At 42.1% G+C, this 21,768-nt stretch overlaps 1 protein-coding gene and 1 pseudogene across 3 annotated transcripts in view; both read left to right on the plus strand.

Moving 5' to 3' along the window:
* L3mbtl4 (L3MBTL histone methyl-lysine binding protein 4) overlaps positions 1 to 21,768 on the plus strand; it is a 410,639-nt gene that overhangs the window by 329,910 nt on the left and 58,961 nt on the right. The window lies entirely within an intron of this gene.
* On the plus strand, positions 1,260 to 19,862 carry LOC102909951 (nucleophosmin-like; annotated as a pseudogene).

Here is a 21,768-nt window from a genome sequence, read left to right on the forward strand (position 1 = left end):
ACAACTTCCAGCAGATGGAAGAGAAAAGACCCTCCTTTGGCCCTCTCAACAGAACTCATCTCAAACGAGTGCTTTCGCCTTTAGAGAAATAGTAATAATAGCTCCATTAAAAATCAGGAGTGGTTCCATCTCACAGGAACAGTCACCCAGCTAAGGGGGAACAGCATAGGTCCTATTCACATTGCAAATATAAAATGTTTTGTGTACAGTGGAATCAGATTATATTTGCATTTTGGAAAATATTAGATTTTGTTAAATGGCTTAAAAGTAGATACTTAAGAAATTCTCATACACAAGTGTCGATGATCAGGGGTGTCACTGCTTACAGAGATGGAAGACCATTGCTCTTAACTTGTAAAAGTCATGGTTAATTAACATTTTCCTCCTTGTGAGGAAAGGACAAGGTTAATTGCATTTACAATGGTGAGCATAAGCTCTGTCAACTTGAAGGAGAAAGCTAAGGTTAGTCCGTCTGGACTAATGTGGTTCTGAAGGTTTTCCCCCAACACGCTCCAGGGAAGTATATGGGGACAGAATTCATCAAGAAGTCAGTTAAACAGTTTCATCTTGGTGAAAAGAACAGAGAAATAACCGTGTCTTTCCTCCAAACCATTATTCTCCAAATACAGGCCCACTGTTTATAACAACTATCAAAATGAGTGCTTACCTGGAACTTTCTCTTCAATTTTAAAATGGAGTTAAAATACGATTACATTATTTCCCCCTCCCTCACTTCCCTCCTATCCCTCCTGTGTCTGCCCGCCCCCTGTGCAAGGCTCTCCTTTATCTATTGCTGTAACGTACACACGTAAACAGATAAACAAGAATACAGTCCTTGAAGTATTGCCTGCATGTGTGTTTCTCCTGCTGATCTCTTGATGCACTGGATAACCCATCAGGGGGCACATCTCTGGGATAAACTAATTCCCCCACCTCTCTCTGTAGTCCTTAATTGCATGTAGCTCTTCATCTGGGGCTGAAGTCCCACGAGCTATCCTCCATCTACTTTGGGATGTCCACTGTTGTTGAATTATCCAGGTCTTATTTAGGCTGTCCTATTGTTGAGACCTCATGAATGTAGCATCTCTGTTGCAGCCACAAGGTGCAGACTCACGGGTGACTTTCTGGTCCTCTGGCTTTTACAGTGTTTCTGTCTCCTCCTCCTTGGTGTTCCCCAAGCCTTGGGTGCAGGGATTATGTTGTAGATGGAGCAACTGGGGTTGGGCATCCCACAATCATTGGTTGCATGTTGACCGGTTATGACGTCTATAATGATCTGCTGGAAAGGAAGCTTCCTAGGTAAGAATTAAGGGCTGCACTTATCTGTGGGCATCAGGATAGGCATTTCGAATGTAGGGAGGAATTGCACTAGTTGAGGGAAGTGGTGGTGATAGGTTCTCCTCTAAAGTCAACGGCCTCACTACCCCTGGGCAGATGGTGAGGTTTACAGTACCAGGCATGATGACCCTCCTGTTAGATAGGTCTTGCATCCAGTAAGGTAGCTGTTAATTACCTCCAAGATGTTAGTGCACCGTTGCCATGCTGGTCATTGTTGGGGTTCATATACATCACAGGTGGAAGAGACTTGATTGCTTTCTTCTCTTGGCTTCTGGTGCTGTGAAAGCAACTGCTGAGAGAGGAGGCTTTCAAGTACGATAGAGTTTTGAGTCCTCCAAGTGCTGTGTCAGAGAATGTGGTGTCTTCAGCAATAGGGACCCACCTTCAACTTCTGGGGATCAGGGCCAATAATACAGCAATAACCTGTTATCTGGGAGTCTCTTGAACTATCCTGACAAACAACTCAGAAGGCAGCTTCTCATGCCAACGCTAGAGTTTCTGCCAGACAGTCCGTGGCTCTTGGGGGATGTATTGTCACCTCAATTTGTATTATTTTATTTAAATATTTAATTATGTATAAGTATATATGCATGTATTTACATGTATCATATTTAATTTTAGGTAAACAAAAAATAATGATTCCTATGTCTTTTTCAGGAATATTTAGGACTTTTTATTCCTCCTCCCCTTCCTCCTCCTATCATTGTTCTTATCCCTCCACAGTTAAAGGCTCCCAACCCATCTTTCCCACTTCTTCCTTCTTATCACCTGTACCCCGCTTTCCCCATCTCTAGAGCTTACTCACAACATGGTCTTCTTTCCTGGTTCTTCTATACTCACACCTGAAGATTTGGAGCTAAGAACAACAGATGAGCATGAATGTGTGTTGTTTGTTTTTCGGGTCTGGGTTCCCCTCCTCCAGTTCTATGCACTTACCTGCAAATTTTATGATTTCATTATTCTTTACAGATGAATAGTATCCCATAGTGTATATATATCACATTTTTATTAGCCATTCACTAGCTGCAAGAGTTGTTTCCATTTCCTAGCTATTGTGAATGGAGCAGAAATGAACATGACTGAACAGTGTCTGTGGAATATGATGTTGAGTGCTTTGTGCAGATGCCGAGGAGTGGTATAGCTGTGTCATACAATGGAATCTTTTTTTTTTTTTTTTTTTTTTGCTATCTAAGTATCTCCCATACTGATCTCCAGAGCAGCTGAACTGGTCATGGGTGCTTTCCCACCAACAGTGAATGAGGGTGCATTCCTACCAACAGGAAATGGGGGTGCATTCCCACCAACAGGGAATGGGAGTCCCCTTTCACCACGTTCTCTTCAGCATTTGTTGTTTTATTGATCTCAGCTATTCCAACTGGGATGAGATGAAATCTTGAAGTTGCATTTATTTGCATTTTCCTAATTCCTAAAAATGATAAACACCTTTTGAGCCATTCCTTAGTCATTTTTATTTCTACTTTGGAAAACTCTCCTCAGATCTCTATCTCATTTTTAATTGGGTTATTTGTTATTACTGTCTTTGCTCTATTTCTCTAGTTCTTTGTATATTCTGGATTTTGATCTTCTGCCAGCAGTATATCTGGCAAAGATTTTCTCCCATTTTATGAATCTCTTCTTGACTTGACTGTTTCCTTCACTGTACAGAAGCTTTATATTCTTAGGAGGTCCCAGTTGTCAACTGATGGCCTTAACTTCATAGCAAATGAAATCTTATTCACAAGGTCCTTTTCCTACATCTCTATTCTGCAGGATATGCCTGTGTTTTCTTCTAGAAGTTTCACTTTTTCTGGATGCAAATTGAGGTCTTTGAACCATTTGTGGTTAGTCTCTGTGCAGGGTGATGGAGACAGGGCTAATTGCACACATATTTCTTCTCCTGCTGGGCATAGTAGTATACAGGGAGAAAGAGGTAAGCAGACTTTCTGCGAGTTCCAAGCTAACCAGGACTACACAGTGAGGCTCTGTCTTAAAAATAAATCTTGTCTCTTTATTCCAAATTGAGTAGCAAGGGTATTGGAGATAATCACCTACAGTGTTGCCATGTTGTCCTTCCTGACCTTGCCTATTTTTACAAAGCATTTTTGCTAGTTCATATCCTTATTGACTACATTTTATCAACAAATAAAGATCATGGATATTTTTATATAGGTCTCCTTGTAGCTAGGATTTGGTCTGTTGTGCAATGTTTTACTTTTCTGAAACTTCTCTTCACTAAGACAAGTAGGAACCTCTGTGGTGTTTTTACTGCCTCCTTTCCAACATTATTTATTCATCTGGTTTACCACATGAGAGTGGGATAATGACTAGGTGAAGGCAGGCTTGTTCTGGGATAGGCTCTGTGCTGGACAAACTGAACTGTAGATGGGTCAAGGAATGATGGGCAGAATTGTTTTGTCTTATTTGACAAGCTCTGGAAAAAATCCAGGTCATTATGTTCTGGAATTTAACTGAAAAAAAAAAAAGCTTAGGTCTGTGTTTACATTGTGGTAAAGAACACAAATACCAGAGCCAATTAAATCATTTGCTCCTCTGTTTATTTAGTAGACATCATAGATGGTGTCCTGCTTAGGAAGCACTATGCAGGATATTGGGATCCATTGCTTACCCAACTGAAGCAGCTTTATTGACTCTGACACTCTACTTAGGCAGACAGATCAATCAGGTGACCGTGACAACAAACATCTACTGTGTTTCTGACCAATGCTGTAAAGACCATGGCACAGGCTGAGCAGAAGGTGTTGCTGGTAAGGACGATGACTACAGCCTGAAGCACAGGGCAGAGTACAGAGAAGCCTGGAAGGGAAAAGGACCTTCAGAAACTGAGTGTGAGGCTATGTGGCAAGAGTTGGTAGCTGTGAGGAGAGTCGGGATCAGGAGCCCAGAGGCTCTGCTATGGGCAGGACAGGGCATGGATGGGTTTGAAGCAGGACACATGGGTTTAGGGGAGTGGGTAGAATTGGTACAAAGTGGGAAACTATGGAAGCTTTCTAGGACGCAGACAAAGAGAACTCAGCCTGTGCAGCAGTCTAAAACAGATGAACACGTTGGACACTGAGGTGATAGGTAGGCATTAAGAGAGCTTAGACCACTGAAGGGAGGGTGGTTCCTCTTCAGGCGAGAAATCTTGAAAAACACCAGGTTTAATATCTGAGGACACATGGGGGCAGGACCAGGAATTCTGAGAAAGGTTTTAATGTGTAGAGTTTTGAGATGCCTTTGGGCAAGTCCAAAGAGAATGTCTGAGTGGAGTTTCCTTTCATAGTGTGTCATAGCCATGGTGACTGAACACTACATCTGGATATGACCCTTGGGGGAGATGTTGGAGAAAAGTCTTACCCAGGCTCCCAGAGACTCTGTCACCCAAAGGCAAGCAAGATCAAAGGGGATGAGAATGAGAGAGGAGAAGAGTATGATTAGCCCATGCAGCTTGACCGAAATACATAGGAGAAGATGGGAGATGAGGAAGAGATGAAGGAACTATGGGGATTTTGGATACTTGTTTGTTTTTGTGACAATAGGAAACATTTATGAATTTTTCAGGGCCACTGAGAATGATCTGGTGAGAAGTTACTAGAAGGATCTTGGGGGGCCTTACCTTGCCAGAGGAAGAAATGAGGGATATGTTGGGGGGAGAGGGCTGGGGAGGCAGGGAGTGACGAGAGGGGATCTATGATTGGTGTGTACAATGAATAAAAAATTTCTTCATTAAAAAAAAGACTTTCTCTATCCTTCCCCCCCCAAGGCTACATATATGTTTAAACCATATTGTAATATTTAGAGGCTTTTTTCCCATCTAAATCTGTTTTATTGTGTATCTATAGTTCTTTTCTGACCAGGAGAGTTTTTAAACTAAGCTGAGTGGCTAGGATGAAAGGACAGCTTTCACTGCTGGGTCTGCCCTGCTCAGCTTTTCAAGATGGTGCAGGTACCAATGTGTCCCGTTTACCTCCCCAATTCTAGGAAGCAGTATTAAGTAGCATGTAGCTGTGTGTTTAAGCCCACAGCTGTACTCCCAAGCCCACAGACAGTGGCTGGGAGAAGCCTCTCTCTACCTGTGTGTATACACCTGTGTGTGTACAACTGTTGTGTGCACCTGTGTGTCTGTGTATATTTACATGCACATGTATGCATGTGTTTGTGTATGCTCATGCTATGTTTTCTTGCCTTGACATGTGTTTTATATTTTGGTTGTGAGCCTAGCCTTTAACGGCTGAGCCATCTCTCCAGCCCGACATGTGTTTTCTAGTAAAATTTAACTTATAAATTAAGCAGATTAGGAATTGCAATAACTGATTTTTTTAAAAAAAGGACAATTATAGCAGTGTGCTATAATAAAAGTTATATAAATATGGTCTCTTTTTTTCAAAGTAATAATTTTTGTTTGTTTTAGAAGGCACAGGTCTTCTTTGCTCTGTTCTTTGTGCCCTACTAGTTGCCACATAATTCCTGCACGTCGTCGCTTTCCATGCTTCATGGTCTGGTGCCCCTTTGCCCTTTCTTGTGGGCTCTATTTGAGGTGTTCTTCCAGAAGAACATTTACATAGTAACTGAAGACTTGGTTTCAATTTTTTTTCCCTTCATGGGGGACTTCCTCAGCTCCTGCTGTAACATATCACCATCAGTCCAAATATGTTTTCTGTTCTGGCACAATTTAACTCATTCTCCAATTCCAAACAAGGCCCCCTTGTACCTAATGGCTATAAGTCATGCAGATTGAGGTATGACATCAAAGTCAACATCAACTTCTTTCTTCTCAGTTCTACAGATGAAAGATGAATTTCTACCATAGCTTTTCACAAGCTCAGCACACACTTGTTTCTTTCTTTATTCAGCTGTGTCAACTGGCTTTCTTTCACTGTGCTGTCCTGGAGATCAGCAGCTTAGTGAGGAGAGAAGATATTCTTGCTAAGTTTTTAGAGTTCAGCCCAGTGCTCTTGGACCAGTGATAAGACAGTACAGCATGGTGAAGGCCATATTCACCTCACAGTGGCTCAGAAATGAAGTGAAAGGCAGGAAACAGTGGAGTCCAAGCACTTCCTTCAAGGTCAAGCTCCTAGCAACCTTTCTTCCACTAGGTGGTCTGTGTCTTCTAAATGGTCCACCATTTACCAATATACCAATGACTGATGACCAAACTTTTAACACACGGGCCTTGGGAGGACTCTCCAAATCCCACCCAGAACATAATTTGTGAATTTTTACCTTATTATTTAAAGGTTCTTTTTGATAGTTCCAAAATGACATCATCGCTATTCTTGGTTTTTGAGACCAGGATTAAGTAAAAGAAAGTAATCTTGAACACAAACATGAGGACATTGTTGACAGCCCATCTGCTAAAGATCAAATGTAGTTTGAATATGAAGTGATACCCAGAGGTCTCATGTGTTGAAGGCTTGGTCTCCAGCTAATGGACACCTTCAGAAGTGATTGGGTCATAAGACCACTAACATAATTGGTGCCATTAATGCATTAATCAATATTGATTTTTCATATCTGGATGGGCACTCAGGAGAAAGGACCTGCATGAAGGAAGCCAGGCACCATCACCAGAGTTATGTCATTAAAATGCCCCGCCTTTTCTCTCCCTCTGCTTCCTGGCTTCTTGTGTTCTTTATGTTCCTTAGCCTCAAAGAACCAAGTTGCCATGAACTTCAACCCCTGAAACAGAATAGGATAAGTGGTTATGTTCTTGCCATGAAAATGTAAGGTCTTCCCAGATGTCACAAAAAAACCCTAGTTTTCCAACTTTGGAAGCCAAGGTAGACATGGGATCCCCAGAGCAAGCTGGCAATAGAGACTACATGTATGGGTGACTTTGGATGTTGATTGAAAGACCCTGCATCATTGAATAAGCTTGAAAAGCCATTGAAGATGATTCCAGACATTTACCTTAGGCTTGAGCATGCACATAGATCCATGCACATTCATACGCATCCACATATGTGCGCGCGCGCACACACACACAAATGCACACATGTACACACACACAAATTAATAAGTAAAACCTCTGAAAATATAATCCAAAATCAGTATTTCTAACTTTAAGTTGTTCTTCTCAAGTCCTTTGTACAGCAAGAAGAAGTCAGACTAACACAGTGACTGACCAGTGGGACAGCAGCATATGCAGCCTGGGCATGCAGCCTGGGCATGCTGCAGAAAAAGATGATTCACACCCTGTAGGAGCAAAGCAGTGCAGCACAGGATGCCCTCCCATGGCTCAGAGCAGCACATAATTTAAAACTGACAAATTATTGGCTTCTGTAATTTTTAATTAAATACATCTCTACTGCATTGACCACAAGTAATTGAAAGTATGGGCTGCAGATGAGGGGACGACTGTCTCTTTTGTCTGTAGGAAATGAGCTGAAGGAAAGGTTTTATCCTCTCTGGAGCCAGAAAACCTGCAACTGAATGTCCAAGGACATGAGAGCAGCCTGGTTGCCACCCAGGGTGTTTGTTTTAGCAGGGATATCAGCATACAGATGCCTTAGGAAACAGACACTAAAACAATGCTTAGTGACCATTCTGTTCTAGAGGGTGTGGCATAAATCTGAACAAGAGCTGGCCTAGGACTTGGACTGTGTGTAGCCTTTCTCCATGATCACAAACTCCAGCTCCTAATGAGTGACACTGGGCTTCTTAAGGACTTCACAGGGCAGTCTAGCCAAAGGGCCAATATGACACAGGAGAATGGAACCAGTTAGGCATAGGGAAATTTTAAGTAATTTGTTAGTGCATTGAATATTTCACAATAAGCCCATTGTACCTATAAAAAAGAAAAACATCAGCTTCTAGCTGCCTGACTATTTACAACATCTAGTGCAATGACAGTATGTTATGTGTTTGCGAGTCTGCTTTTAAATACGGTACCTCATTATTATGAGAAGTCTTAAAATGCAATGAAGTTTCAAGCCAGAAAACTCTGAGATGCTGAAATGGGGAGAAATTGGATTACATTGAATTCAAGGAGAAATTTGAAGCAGACATTTTGTTTGGCAAAATTTGAAGCGGGTGGTACAGAAAAATGAGTTGTTCCTATTTAAATGAGGCTGGGAAGTAATGTTTGACACCTTGGAAACTTTAGAATCAAAACATAATCTTTCTTTTCTTCCTTCTATCTTCTCTGAAGTGGATTTCAATGCTACCAGCCAGTGTTAGGAGAGTCACGTGCAAGGCTGAGGGAGGATACCTAACTGAAAAGAATGATTGTGTCACTCTTTTTTTGTTAAAGGCTTTGTCTTTATTAAAGTGACCCTTATGTTTCCTTTGTTTATTAAAACAATTGGAATTAATCCTTAGAGAGGATGTAGAAACTCTTCCTATGTAGTTGGCCCTGCCTTCTCTGACTTAACAGGCCTAGCCGTTTGCAACTTGCCTTTCTGTCTCCCAGAATTTTTAGGTGAAATAGTATATTACTGATGTTTGAGTAGATTATACATGTGCTTCATACTAAATTCAGAAGGAATAAAAAGCCATATGCTAAACATCACATCTCTTACCTAACCCTGTCCCTTCAGCCCCTAGTTCTTCTCCCAAGGCTATCTGTTCTAATTTCCTTTCTGTTATTAAGATGAAACATCCCAACCAAAAACCACAGATGGGAGGACAGTTTCTTAGGCTTGCACTTCCAGGTCACAGCCCATCAATGAGGCAAGGCAAAGCAAGAATTCAAGGCAGATCTGTTTGCTATTCCACACAGCATTACTTCTAGCCAGGGAACTCACTCACAGCTAAGGATTACCATAGAAATCATGGAGGAGGCTGCCTGCTAGCTGGCTTGCAATCTGGATTGTACTCAGCAAGCTTTCTTAGACAGTTCAGAGCCACCTGCCTAGGGAATGGACCGTTCAGAGTGGGCTCTCTCACATCCGTTACCAATAAGGACAGTCCCCTACAGACATGCCTGCAGTATAATATGATATCAGAGACTGTAGCAGATGGGCAGAGCTCACCAGGATAGTTTATTTCCAAAGATATGTTACACTTAGAGTATGTGTGCATGTATGTACACAAATGATCACATACACGTTACTACATACTCTCCTCATGTCATTCTACAGTACAAGTGCAGCTCTGTTTCAACTTACTTTTGTGTGATGTGTGAAGCAGAAGTTTAACCTGCTTTGGTCTCACTGCCTGTCCAGTTGTCCTACACAACTCACAGAAGAGCCCATGTCGTCCTGCTGACTTAAAACTACAGCTTCATCAGATATTAAAGTCCCTTACTTTGTCATGGTTGTTGTTGTTGTTTCAGGCAGTTGTACAGACCCAGGCTGGCCTCAAACTCACAAAGCAGAGCTGGCTTTGACCTTCTGATTCTCCTGCCTCTACCTCCTGAGTGCCTGGATTGCATACTGTATGGTAGATCATTTTCATTGATGGCCCTGTCTACCCACAATCCACATTTAAGATTTTTCCTTTTCAGAACTCGTATAGCTATTTTTCAATCTCAGTCTCAAGTCTCTGTCTCTCTCTTTATCTCTCTCTCTAATCCTCTTGCTCTCTCTCTCTCTCTCTCTCTCTCTCTCTCTCTCACACACACACACACACACACACACACACTCACTCACATACATACTTATTTAAAATTTTGAGATTACATTAAAATTTCAGTCTGACTTTGAATTTTCTCCATAAGAACTTGAACATATCAACTCTGTTCCTGCTCAGAAGGGTTCCAGTCCCTTACATGCTGAAATGATAAGTGGCACTGGTGGCAGTGCTGGTTATGGGGCAAAAAAGTCACCGTGACAACAGAACCCAGTATTAGTTTCAGAGCTTTATTGGGGGGACAGGGAGGACAAGAGAACCAGGCCTGAGGAGGAAAGCCCATGCAGACAGAGGGGCGATGGGAGGGGGGAGCAGAGCAGGACAGAGAGATGGTGGGATCTGCTTCAGGCTTTTTAAGGGTTCCCAGTGAGCATGTGCCAGCAGGCTTACAGAGCTATGCCAGAAATGTGTTGATTGTGTGACCACACTGAGCACATAGTCATCAGCATACACTGATGACATAAGATGCAAGACCCTTTGCTTAGCTCCTGAACTGCACATGTGTAGTCATGTAGGTGGAGCGAGGGCAGAATTCTAACTCATGCACTTTAGGTTTTCATGTTTTAGAAATCATCCCTTCTTTTAACTGTGCTCCTGTACAGTTTGTGTTTTAGTTATCACAGTAAATGGAATGGTTTATCTGTGGCATCTTCAGCCAGCCTACTTTACATAAACACTGTCAATTTCTACCTATTAGTTTTGATCATGCTGTTGCTTTCTATTCTGGTTTGTGGCTTGTTTGTAACTATTTTGAGTCTTCAGGTAAATGAGCACATTGTCTACAAATGCTTGTGAATTTTACTAGTAAAATTTGCTTTCTTGTTTTCCCTGAACTGAATCACTTAGGCATTAGAACGGTGTGTTCGTGTTTTTTGCAACACAGTCTGCTGAGACTGTAGAGACCTGTCTGTGTATGACGAGTAAGACCCTTCCCTTAAACTCAACTTTTATTTAGTGTTGTTTGGTTGTCTGGACTTGCATAATGATATTATAATAACACGTGCATCATATATGCTTAGTGCTAAAGAACAATGTGGTCGAAGATGGCCACAGCTTTAGTGATTATAGTCCCGGCTCTGTAGGCTTCCTTACAAATTCTATCCAATATCCAGAAAGAAAAAAAGGTTAAATTGCATAAGTTTAAAATTACCTAGTTTAAAAGTATATATGGTATTATTTTTAATATCAAGCATGTTTCAATGTAGCCTCATTATCAGAAAATTGCTAACCCTGTCAGGAACTAAATTAAGTGTTTTTCTTGTATAACTTAATTCAGTGGGGACTCCAGTATAATAAGTCTGCTAGGCCTCATGAGTATAAACATTAGCCATTTTACTGGTGAGTGGACATGTAAGTTAATTAAGATCCCTGGTTGAGAGAATATTAGGAATCATGGGGGGCTTGTAGTTTAATTTAACATCAAGTAAGGAAAATTAATACAAGAAGATATGAATTTGGTCTTACCTCAGGAACCAATTTGTTGTGCAGCCCTTGGCAAATACCTTATCCTCTCTTACTTAATATTTTCATTTTATGAGTGTAAATGGAATTATTAAATATTCAATATTTAATTATTATACACTTTAATTAATATTAAGTACTCAACTCTTATATTTGCAATCTTATTCTGCAGTTCACCCTAAATGTCTCTTACTATTGATATGCTTACTGACAGTGGTTACAACTGGTAAGGTCTTTCGACTGTCTACTCTCCCAGCAGACTGAAGGATCAGCAAGGGGAAGAGCCCATGGCCATGGGGTTTCAATCAGCTCACTATAGCATGTATCAAATTGGCTCCCTTAGTTTCCCTACCTTCTCAGAAATTGGTAAAACATGAACGCTTCCCTTTTGATGACAGCACTGAAGGTGGGGATTGTTAGGTAATGACAGGGGAAGACAGTAGACCTATGGCCTATAAGACCCTGGCATTGCAAAGCATATGGAACTTAATAAGTGTCTGAGTTGGTGGAAACCCCAGTCAAATGAGGCCCTGAGCAAAACGTCACTTAGATTTTCCCCCTATCCATGTAGCTCACACCAGGGACACAGCAAATGCTGGCAGGCATGCAGGGGATGCATGCCTCCTTCCCTCCTGCTGATTCCCACCGTGGAAATCGGTATGGAGGCTCCTCAATACATAAAGCAAAATGTACATATGACCCAGTCACACTGCCTCTGAGCATACACCTCCTCACACACCAAAGTCAGCTGACTATGGAAGTATCTGCCTACCAATGTTTGTTGCCAAATTTCTGAATCAGCCCAGGTACCCAATAACAAATAGATGGATAAAGAAACCACAGTACATATCCACAACGGATGAAGTTTTACTCCATCTTAAAGAAAACAGATAGAAATGAGGTCTCTGTGTTAAGTGAAATAAGCCATACTCAGACAAATACCATGTTGTTGTTGTTTTAGCACAGTAGTGTTTGTCTCTTTCTGTGTTATGCCACTTTTATATCCCTTTTTAAAAGTAGAAAGGAACCGTCACAGAACGGCCAGTGAGAGAAAGTGGCACCTGAGAAGTATCAGCAGCATGGTGATGGATTGTCGGACATACCTAATTCTTACTCATCTGCTGCTGACACAATTTTGGATGACATTGTTAAACAAGTAGTTGTTATTCTGTCACTCATCAGGTAGAGGAGGCACACAATATTCACCAACATTAAAATGCAGAGAAGTCCCAAAAGTACTGGGCAGTGCTGAGCTGCACAGGGTGAAGGAAGCACTGAGCAGTGCTGAGCTGCACAGGGTGAAGGAAGCACTGGGCAGTGCTGAGCTGCGTACAACAAAGGCTGGGAAGCAGTAATGTGTAGGCATTGAGAAAGGCTGGAATGTGTGCACACAGAGATGAAAAGATGGAGGCTTATCTCAAGGTGGATTCCTGCTGAGCAAAACAGTTATGTGAGGTGGGGTGAGAGATGGGAGGCCTCGGGACACTGCCCTGTCTGATGAGAGAGAGAGAGAGAGAGAGAGAGAGAGAGAGAGAGAGAGAGAGAGAGAGAAGCAAAAGTGATTCTTAGCCAAGGGACACTGGCTGTGGAGTGTGTCTGTTGGCCACACTTGCTTGGAAGATCAACCCAGCAGCTCCCCAGGGAGGGTACACCCTGGGGATCTAGTTCTAGAATGATTTTGTTTGAGATTTTGTTTTACTTTTACTTGAAAAAAAAAAGGTCCGATTGTCAAAGGCCCTTCTTTAAATTGTGAGTTTCCTGATGTGTTTCAAGGGATCCTGTGAGTATGGCCACCCTGGGAAGAAAGCAGCGCTGTGATGGGCAATCCTACTCAGGGAGAAAAGCAGCTGTTTGAAAGAGAGGAACAGAAATTATTTTTAAATACACTGTGTGACTATTTAGCTAAATGTGGGAGGCACCCTGAACTTTACTTTCCAGTCTGTGACCTTTTCACAGTCGTCAACTCTGTGCCAAAACATGTGGGGCTTTTAATTAGCTGCCCTGTTGTGTAAAACGAGCAACCAAACTGGATATGAGACTTTTTAAACGTTCATTGACTTGAGTAATTAGAGAGAAAGAGAGAAAAGAAAAGAGAGAAGGAAGAAAGGAAGGGAGCAAGAGGAGGGACAGAAGGAGGGAGGGAGGAAGGGAGAAAGGAAGGAAGGAAGGAAGGAAGGAAGGAAGGAAGGAAGGAAGGAAGGAAGGAAGGAAGGAAGGAAGGAAGGAAGGAAGAAAAATAATTTTAATCATCATCCTGCAACTGACTTCATCTTGGCAATGTTAATTTTAACTAGAATTGGGGGAAGGGATGTAATAAGTTTTGTTTCTTGGTCTAGAAAAATGAATATGGGCAGCACTAATTAATTAGCACAGACAGTATTTATGCAGTGGCTTCTTTTGGATAATGTGCCTCAAAGGAGAACAAGAAGGCAGTTTTTGTTATTTCGTGGCTTTTTAGTGGCTGTGATTTAACAGAGCAATATCCTAGAATATATTAGGGAGCAGCAATGACAGATTCATTTTCTACTTTGTGCCCTGAAAAGCCATTTATGCAAATACAAATGCTGTGTTTGTAAAGTAAAAGCGGTTGGCAGATCTGGGTCTCTCACTAATGGTAAGAAAGAAACTTGGGGACCCCCAGCTATGATTTGATCATTAAGTGTATATGTCTTAAATGCAGACCCAGGCCCTCATTTATTGCAAAAAGTTCAACAGCTGACACTCTCAAATATGAAAGTTTAACGTGATTGTTTTCTCAATACTGCTAAAGAATGTTGCCAAATAGGAAATACAGAGGCATGTTTACCAGGGTGGTAACAATTATCAACTTTGTCATTTTGATACTTACCACAACTCCTTACCTCAACTCTTTCCAAATCCACTTGTGGTGGTTTGAAAGAAAATAGCCCCCAAAGAAAGTGGCACTCTTAGGAGATACAGTCTTGTTGGAGGAAGTATGTCACTGTGGAGGCAGGCTTTGTGGTCTCAAATATGCTCAAGTCACACCCAATGAGACAGTTCAATTCCTGTTGCCTGAAGCTCTCAGCTCCTTCTTTCTTCAGCACCACATTTGCCTCCACACTGACATGGCCCACCATGGTGATAATGGACTGAACCTCTGAACTGTAAGGGAGCCACCCCAATGAAATATTTCCCTTTATATGAGTGGCCATGATCATGGTGTCCCTTCATAGCAATTGAAACCCTAACTAAGATACCAATCCCACCACCTCCCAACCCCTACTCAATTTTGTGTTCTCTCTCTCTCTCTCTCTCTCTCTCTCTCTCTCTCTCTCTCTCTCTCTCTCCCTCCATCCCTTCCTCCCTCCCTCCCTCCCTCTCTCTTTCTCTCATTTAATGACTCATTGACTTCAATTTGTGCTGTCTATATACTCCTTGGTATGGGACCATTCACTGTAGGATGGTTGACCAGAAGCCATACCCTGACTGGACTCTCCCTCCCCCCAAAGCCACCAGTGGCCCATACCTTCTCAGTTAGGGGTAGAGTCTCATGAACCCCTCCCTCCCCATGCTAAAATGTTGACTGGCTTCATTGTATCTCTGTAATGGCATAAAAGAGAGTGCACTTATTTCTTAAAGATTTATTTCTCTCTATAGACCAGAGTGGCCTTGAACTCACAGAGATCCACCTGCCGCTACCTCCCAAGTGCTGGGATTAAAGGCGTGTGCCACCACTGCCTGACAAATATAATACCAGTAACACAGACACTGAGAGCAAACATTAAAAAAATGGGAGGGACCTCCTGAAACTGAGAAGCAAAGGAAATGGTAAATAAGACAAAACAACAGCCTTCAGAATGGGAAAAGATCTTCACCATCCCCACACCTGACAGAGGGCTGATCTCTAAAATATATAAAGAATTCAAGAAACTAGACACCAAAATACCAAACAATCCAATTAAAAAATGGGCTACAGAGCTAAACGGAGAATTCTCAACAGAAGAATCTCAAATAACTGAAAGACATTTAAGGAATTGCTCAACATCCTTAGTCATCAGAGAAATGCAAATCAAAATGACTCTTGAGATACCATCTTATACCTGTCAGAATGTCTAAGTTCAAAAACACTGATAACAGCTTTTTTAGAGAGGATGCGGAGCAAGGGGAACACTCCTCCACTGTTGGTGGGAGTGCAAAATTGTACAGCCACTTTGGAAATCAGTATGGGGGTTTCTCAGAAAATTGGAAATCAGTGTCCCTCAATACCTAGCTATATGACTCTTGGACATATACCCAAGGAATGCTCAATCATACCACAAGGACACATGCTCAACTCTTTTCATAGCAGCATTATTTGTAATAGCCAGAATCTGGAAACAACCTAGATGACCTTCAACTGATGAATGGATAAAGAAAATGTGGTACATATACATAATGGAGTACTACTCTGCAGTTAAAAAAAAATAACACCATGAAATTTTCAGGCCAATTGATGGAACTAGAAAATATCATCCTGAGTGAGGTAACCTAGACTCAGAAGGACACACATGGTATGTACTCACTCATAAGTGGGTACTAGGTGTAAAGCAAAGGATAAACAGACTACAATTCACAGCTCCAGAGAAGCTAGCTAATAAGTAGGACCCTAAGAGAGACATATAGATCACTCTGGGAAGGGGAAATAGATGAGATCTCCATGAGTGAAATGGTGGTGAGGGGTGAGCAATGGAGTGTAGGTGATGGGGGATGAGGACATAAGGGAACAGCATCGTCAAGCTGGAACAGGGATGGAGTGGGAAAGCAATGAAAAAGATACCATGATAGAAGGAGATATCATGGGGATAGAAAGAAACCCGGTGCTAGGGAAGTTGCCAGAAATCCCCAAGGATGACCCCACCTTAGACTACTAGCAATAGTGGAGAGGGTGCCTGAACTGGCTTACCCCAGTAATCAGATCAGTGAATACCCTAACTGTCATAGAGCCTTCATCCAGTAACTGATGGAAGGAGATGCAAAGATCCATAGCCAAGCACCAGGCAGAGCTCCAGGAGTCCAGTCGAAGAGAGAAAAGTGGGATTCTATGAGCAAGGGGCATCAAGATCATGATGAAGAAACCTACAGAGACAACTAAACCAAACTAGTGGGAACTCATGAACTTTAGACCAACACCTGTGGAACCTCCATGGGTCTGGACTAGGCCCTCTGGATAGGCTAGACAGTTGGATAGCTTGAATTGTTTAGGGGGCTCCCTGGCAGTAGTATCAAGATCCATCTCTGGTGCATGAGCTGGCTTTTTGGAGCCCACTACCTATAGTGGGACACCGTTCACAACCCTGATGCAGGGGAGGGGCTTGGACCTGACTCTCCTGAATGTACCAGGCTCTGCTGACTCCTCATGTGAGGCCTTACCTTGTTGGAGGGGGGGATGGAGGGTGGGGTTTCAGAGGAAGACTTGGGGAGCAGGAGGAGGGAAGAGAGGGGGATCTGTGGGTGGCATGTAAAAATGAGTTAAAAAAAATCCTTAATAAAAATGGTTTGAAAATAAGATTTATTTCTCTATATTTTTATATCTGTGAGTGTTTATCTGCATGTATGTGCACCACATACGTGCAGTTCCCATGGAGGCCAAACAAGGGCTCCTCTGAAACTGAAGTGACAGACAGTTGTGAGCTATCGTGTGGGTGCTGGAAACTGAACCCAGGTCCTCCGCAAGAGCAGTCAGTGCTCTTAACCCCTGAGCAATCTCTTCAGTGCACACACACCCTTTAAGATTTATTTGACGACACTTATTTTTAATGCTTGATGGGAATTTTTCATGGGGAGAATATTACATGCATAAGCCACACAGGCAAGTTTTTAGAGTGAGAACAGTGAAGCGGCAAAGTTACAGTAATTATGTGTTGGCACAGGTGTTGTGTTGCAATGGAAAGTGTCCGTCCCAACTAAGAGACCTGCCACTCATCAGCTGCACAAACGCGGGCAAATTCCCTACTCTGTCTGCCTTAGTTCCTACCTAGGATAGTAGTACTCTGTCTTGTTAGTGACCACATGAGGCAGCATGTGTGAGGACAGCCCAGCTCAGACCTGTAAACACTTCTTGTAAGACATTTTAAACATTTACAGTCTCTGCCACTACCCTGCAGGAAAAAAAAAATGGCATCTTTTTTCCTTGTAAAAATGGAACAAAAGGTGAACAGTGGTCCTGAATTAATTCTTGTAGCATATTGTACTCTTGCATAGTGATATATTTACTTTCTCTCATCCTAAGGGGCTAAATTCTTCCATGAGAAACTAGCCCGTTTATTTCTGTTTTCCTATTTATCCATTCTATTGAAAGGGAAGAGATGTGGCTTGCTTTCTGTTAGCCTTTTCTCTCTTTCTGTTTGGTGCTTCAGGACTCTCCGATATAAAGCATTCTTATATCTCCCCACACGTTCAGGTAGTATACTCAGATGTGAGACTGCCTTCTATTTTTCTTACCTTTTCTACCTTTACTGCTATCCCCAAAGTGAATGAGAGTAATTGTCCCCAGCACAGTGTCTCCCACAGGAGCCTGTACATCTAGCCATATAAATGTTCTATTTCAAGCTGTTAGTAGAGTACACCTTCACTGTAAATGAACAGGATCTAGAGTTTAGGGAATGACCTCATCTCTGTTGAGCCCTGACCACCTGCCAGCACACCATCCTAAAGATTCTGGAACTGTAATATTAACATTTTCACAGCATCCAGTGAGTAGCCTGAAGTTGAAGGGGCTTAAGAGATTTAGTCAAGATCTGGGAATCAGAGGTGAAGATAATAAGTCTTCCCAAGCTGCATGGCTACTGGTCCTGCAGTCTAATCACACAATATCAGGGGCAGCAATGCCTACTCCCTTGTACACAACTGTAAGAATGTCTTCAGTTATATAGCCTATAGTAGCAAAGAGAAAGATTAAAACATTTTAAGATGCACAACCTCTGCATTTGATATGGGATTCTTATGTAGCTTGTTGACACTAAGCCAAATTGCTTAATCTCTGTAATTTAACTTTTGCAAAACATCAAATGTTCTAAGGATATGTACTCAGTTTTCTCTGCCTGGATTCTTTCTCACTAGAGTGCACAAATGTATTCAGGCATGAGTCCTCTGATGCCTTGGAATCTAACTTTTTTGATTGTGAACTAAATGCCAACAAATATTATCACTTTCAGATGGGTAATGATGAAATAAGTACCAGTTATCACTAAGGATGGTTAGTTTAGAGGCAGGAGCAGAAGAGGAATCACACACCGTAGAGGCAGAAGCAATGAACTATGAAGGCAGTCCAATTAAAGCAACACTGGAAACCGAAATGTCTTTACAACCAACCGTTTTACTTGGGGGATTTGAAATTATATGACCTGTAGTCTTAAGGTTGACTTGTGGTTCAGAGCCTGTGCACATTAGTGGACAGCATCTAGGCACTGTAGAGAAAGACACAGATTCAAAATATCAAGATGAGATGAGGAAGTTGTAACTCTCTTAAGTATATCCGGAAAGAGATTTGCCCCTGGAAGTAGTAACAAAGTTCCACAGAAAAGAAGGAAGTGATGAAGATGATCACAAAGATGATGGTGATGAAGATGATGGTCATAAAGATGATGGTCATGAAGGTGATGATCGTGAAGAGAAGATGGTGATCATGAAGGCAATGGTGATGAAGATGATGATCATGAAAATGATGGTCATGAAGATGATGATCATAAAGACAGTGATCATGAAGGTGATGATCATGTAGATGATGGACGTAAGATGGTGATCATGAAGGTGATGATCATGTAAATGATGGTGATAAAGATGATGGTGATGAAGATGATGATCATGAAAATGATGGTCATGAAAATGATGATCATAAAGACAGTGATCATGAAGGTGATGATCATGTAGATGATAGACATAAGATGGTGATCATGAAGGTGATGATCATGTAAATGATGGTGATAAAGATGATGGTGATGAAGATGATGGTCATGAAGGTGATGATCATGAAGATGATGATCATGAAGGTGATCATGAAGATGATGGTGATGGAGAATGTGTTAATAAAGAAGATGATGATTTTGATGGTGGTGATTCTGAGGATGAGGAAACAGAAGAAAAGCTCCAGTGATGAAATCTGTACAACATATCAGCCCAAAACACACAAAAATAAAGCCAGAATGCTAAAGACTAAAATACATCAACAACAGGATCAAAATGTCTACAATCTTTAAAAAAAAATGGGAAAAAACACCAAAAAGACCTAATTCTGTAGAAAATACTAAGGCAAAAGTCAAAGCAAGTGTAGACAAGGGTGATTCTCTTCCCAACGTGGAAGCCAAGTTCATGTGAAGACTTGCTTCCAGATGACTGACCAGGAGGCTATTCATAGTCTCTGGCAGTGGGGGAAATCTCTTGAAGAAAGCGGTTTACGCAGTTTGAAATATTCCATGTTACTGCATTTCTGCAGCAGCTGCTATCTGGCTATCCTTTCTGTGTTGCCAAGTGAGAACATTCTCTACTGTGTTTGATAGAATTCATCCGGGTCCCATTGCCAAGAATGTGCTGTCTAAATGCCTGTTCAGTTTTCAAGGACTGGAATCTACCCTTTACTTGTTTGTAAGTATGTGTGGAATGTTATCATATAATAGTCAAAGTGGTGATCAAATGTGGAAATGATGGGGAGGACAAAAATATACCTGTGAAATAAACAGCATTTTAATAATATATAAAATACAAACATAGTTGGTATTAGGTATAATAATTCATATAAAGCTGGAAGTGATATGCCTGGCCCATACACATGAGTAGATAATGATTTTATTAGCCATATTTCTATTATTGTGACAAAACACTATGATCAAAAGCAGTTTTTAGAAGAAAGAGTTAATTTTGATTTATGGCCCTAAAGGAAGAGTCCCTAATAGCAGCAAGCTATTGGAACAAGCAGCTGAGAGATCATATTTCAACTGAAAGCATGAAGCAAAGAAGTGGGAATATCTATGACCTCTCAAAGTCTGCTCTTCGTGACACATGTGATCCAGAAAGACTGTGCTTCTGCATGACATCCCCTGAACAGCACCACCAACTGGGGACCAAGTGTTCAAAAGCCTGGACCTAGGAGGGACATCTCTTTTTCAAACCAGTACAATGTCACTCCAGAGACCATACATAAAGTTGTTTTAAGCAGTGCTAATTTCAAGCATCAACTCTAGCTTCTTGGCTGTAGCAAAATATGGAAAGGTTATCACTTTGGACAGAAGATGAGTCATCAGATGAGGAAAAGAAAAATGTAGTCTTGATAGCATCCTGGAGAAAGTAGTTGGTAAGACAAGATGGGGAGTGGGGGCCCGTGACCAGAGGCAGAAAGGTTTGCAGGACAGCAGGGCTGGGAGTGTGATGCCGTTCCTCTGACTCTGCAGAGGAAGGATTGAAGGTTTGGCTCACTGATTTATTGTGGAAATTAGGAGACAGTGGCCTCATGTGACCTAGGGACTCCAGGAGCCAAGTGTTAGTTGATAGAATCAACCAAAGGTAAGAAACATGCAATGGAAACATCAATTTGATGGTGGAGATGGTGAGTCCAGTTTGGGAAAGGCTGAATTTTAGACTTCATGGCCAAAATAACTTAGGGATCTGGATGGACACTGGGGATTTGTCAAGAGAGTGGTAGTCAGGATGTAGTTCCATACGTACTAAAGTGGTGGGTGTTTCCCTGGTGTGCATAAGTCTCTGGGCTTGATTCCCCAGTGAGAGGACAATGGGGGAGGGAAAGAGAGAAGGAGAGAGGGGAGTGTGTCTGATATGGGAAAGAGAGGTGAAGGAGGAAAGGATGGGGTGTGAGGAAGAAGTGGGGGTGGGGAGAGGGAAAACGGCTCAGACAGAATGTCCATCACAGTTGTTCCTCATTCATGCTCAGTGAGGATCTGAAGAAGGATGGGGATAGAAAGGGTATCCTGCTAGAAGAGAGAGCCAAGAAGGGGAACAGACTGGGGTGGGGCGGGGGAGAAGAGCTGGTGAAGGGGACTAAGAAACTGGAGAGAGCTGAGGCCTGAGCAAACCTGTGTCACACATGGGATGACTTTGCCTTCTCAGCTTCCACTGTTTATCTGCAGAGGACGGTTTGAGGGTTGCCATGGAGATCAATGTTCTCCCCTCTGTCCCCTTCTCAGACTGTCTGGACACTGCCCTTTAGTCACCTCCATGCAGAGTGCCATGAAAGGCAGGGCCCCTGAGAGAGAGCGGTTCCTGTCAGAGGTGACAGCGGACATACCGCGGTGCTTTCCGACAGAGCATCTCTGAGAGTTAGTGACTCACGGCCCAAGCGCTTTGTCTCCTTCAGTCTGTGTCTCCCTCATTCCTTCCTGAGTTTGCAGCAAGCCTGGATCTACCCTGCAGATATGTCCGCTGGCCTCATTAGCCTCAGCTACATGAAAA

The sequence above is a fragment of the Peromyscus maniculatus genome, chromosome 13 (genome assembly GCF_049852395.1).
Source record: "Peromyscus maniculatus bairdii isolate BWxNUB_F1_BW_parent chromosome 13, HU_Pman_BW_mat_3.1, whole genome shotgun sequence".
Lineage (NCBI taxonomy): Eukaryota > Metazoa > Chordata > Mammalia > Rodentia > Cricetidae > Peromyscus > Peromyscus maniculatus.